Genomic DNA, 3258 nt, shown 5'->3' on the forward strand with positions numbered 1-3258 from the left:
TTCAGTTATACATCTATCTATCTATTTTCAGATTCTTTTCCATTATAGGTTATTACAAGGTACTGAATATAGTTCCCTGTGCTATACAGTAGGTACTTGTTGCTTATCTATTTTATATATAGTAGTGTGTATCTGTTAATTCCAAACTCCTAATTTATCATCTCTCTCCCTACCTGCCCCTCTGCTAATGCTTTCCTAACCATGTTTGTCTTCTACGTCTGTGAGTCAATTTCTGTTTTGTATATAAGTTCATTTGAATAATTTTTTTAAGATTCCTCATATAAGTGATGTCATATAATATTTGTCTTTCTCTGACTTAATTCACTTAATATGATAATCTCTAGGTCCATCCATGTTGCCGCAAATGGCATTATTTCATTCTTTTTAACGGCTGAATAATATTCCAGTGTGTGTGTGTGTACACACTGTAGCTTCTTTATCCATTCATCCGATGATGGACACTTAGGCTGCTTCCACGTCTTGGCTACTGTAAATAGTGCTGCAAAGAACACTGGGGTGCATGCATCTTTTCGAATTAGAGTTTTCTCTGGATATATGCCTAGGAGTGGGATTGCAGGATCATATGGTAACTCTATTTTTAGTTTTTTAAGGAACCTCCATACTGTTCTCCATAGTGGCTGCACCAATTTACATTCCCACTAACAGTGTAGGAGGGCTCCTTTTTCTCCACACCCTCTCCAGCATTGATTATTTGTAGACTTTAAAAAAAAAATTGGAATATAGTTGTATTTGTAGAGTTTTTAATGATGGGCATTCTGAACAGTGTGAGGTGATACCTCACTGTAGGTTTTTTTTTTTGGCGGTATGCGGGTCTCTCACTGTTGTGGCCTCTCCCGTCGCGGAGCACAGGCTCCGGACGCGCAGGCTCAGCGGCCATGGCTCACGGGCCCAGCCGCTCCGCGGCATGTGGGATCTTCCCGGACCGGGGCACGAACCCATGTGCCCTGCATCGGCCGGCGGACTCTCAACCACTGCGCCACCATGGAAGCCCCCTCATTGTAGTTTTGATTTGCATTTCTCTAAACTTAGCAATACAGATCAACTTTTCACGTGTCTGTTGGCCATCTGTATGTCTTTTTTATTTATTTATTTATTTTATTTACTTATTTTTGACTTCATTGGGTCTTCGTTGCAGTGTGCGGGCTTCTCACTGCGGTGGCTTCCCCCGTTGCGGAGCACAGGCTCTGGAGCATGGGCTCAGGAGTTGTGGCACATGGGCTCAGTAGTTGTGGCTCACGGGCTCTAGAGCGCAGGCTCAGTAGTCGTGGCGCACGGGCTTAGTTGCTCCATGGCATGTGGGATCTTCCCGGACCGGGGCTTGAGCCCGTGTCCCCTGCACTGGCAGGCGGATTCCCAACCACTGCGCCACCAGAGGAGCCCCATCTGTATGTCTTCTTTGGAGAAATGTCTATTTAGGGCTTCTGCCCATTTTTTGATTGGGTTGTTTCTTTGATATTAAGCTGTATGTGCTGCTTGTATATTTTGGAAATTAATCCCTTGTTGGTAGCACTGCTTGCAAATATTTTCTCCCAGTCCATAGGTTGTCTTTTCATTTTGTTTATGGTTTCCTTTGCTGTGCAGAAGCTTTTGAGTTTAACTAGGTCCCATTTGTTTATTTATTTATTTATTTATTATTTTTTGTGGTACGCGGGCCTCTCACTGTTGTGGCCTCTCCCGTTGCGGAGCCCAGGCTCCGGACGCGCAGGCTCAGCGGCCATGGCTCACGGGCCCAGCCGCTCCGCGGCATTTGGGATCTTCCCGGACCGGGGCACGAACCCGCGTCCCCTGCATCGGCAGGCGGACTCTCAACCACTGCGCCACCAGGGAAGCCCCCATTTGTTTATTTTTGTTTTTATTTTCATTACTCTAGGAGATGGATCCAAAAAAATATTGCTGTGATTTACGTCAAAGAGTGTTCTACCTGTGCTTTCCTCTAGGAGTTTTATAGTTCTACAGTATATATGCCTCTATTTAAGTAACAGATACAACAACTAGACAAGAAAAGTCAGGTCTTTAAAAAAACCCCAAATATTTAAAAAGTAAGTAACACACATCTAAATAATCCACGAGTAAAGGAAAAAATCACAAGGAAAATTAGAAAGTACTTTGAACTGAATGAAAAACAAAGCTCAATATATCAAAATCTGTGAGATGCAGCTAAAACACTGCTGAGAGGGAAATTTGTAGAGTTAAATGTCTATAAAAGAAGGAAAGTTTAAAATCAGTGATCTAAGTTTATACCTTAGGTAGCTAAAAAAAAGAGCAGCAAATTAAATCCAAAGTAGTGGAAGGAAGGAAAAGTAATACATCACAATCAGGAATATAAGGTTAAGTTAACATTCAGAATCAATCAACCAATAAAATTCCCCACATTAAGAGGAAGAAGGAGAAAAATCACATGATCATTTCAGTAAGGGCAGATAAGGAGTTTTATAAAATTCAACATCCATTCAATGATATAAAACTCTGCTAACTAGGAATTGAAGGCAATTTTATCAACCAAATGAACAGCACCTATGGAAAAACCGACAGTTCACATCATACTTCATTGTGAAAGATTGAGCACTTTCTCCCAAGGTCAGGAAGAAGACAAAAATGTCTGCTCTAACCACTAATATTCAACAAGGTACTGGATACTATAGCCAGGGCAGTAAAACAAGAAAAGTAAATAAAAAGACATAAAAATTTAAAAGGAAGTAAATCTGCTCTTTGGAAAAAAATTGCATGATTGCTTATATAAAAATTTCTGAGGAACCTACAAAAAATCGCTCAAAATAATAAGTACATTTAACAATGTCACAGAATACAAGATTAATATAGAAATCAGTCATATTTTTTATAATTGCAGCAGGATAAAATACAGGGACTTGATTTAAAGATGTGCAAGACCTAGACTGAAAACTATAAACTACTCTGCTGAGAGAAATTTTAAAAGACAGAAATAAATGGAGAGATATACGATGATTATTGCTTGGAAGATTCAATATTGTTAAGATGTCAATTCTGCTCTAATTGATCTACAGATTTAATGCAACTCCTGTTAAAAGCCTCAAGGCTGTTTTGTAGAAACAGATAAGTTGCTTCCAACATTTACATGAAAATGCAAAGGAACAAGGATGGCCAATCTTTAAAAAAATAACTGAGTTGGAGAACCCACCCTACTTTATTTAAAAACTAATTATAAAGCTACAGTAGTCAACACAGTTTGTTTCTGGCTTAAGGACCAATGAAACAAAA

This window comes from Phocoena sinus, chromosome X (genome assembly GCF_008692025.1).
Source record: "Phocoena sinus isolate mPhoSin1 chromosome X, mPhoSin1.pri, whole genome shotgun sequence".
Lineage (NCBI taxonomy): Eukaryota > Metazoa > Chordata > Mammalia > Artiodactyla > Phocoenidae > Phocoena > Phocoena sinus.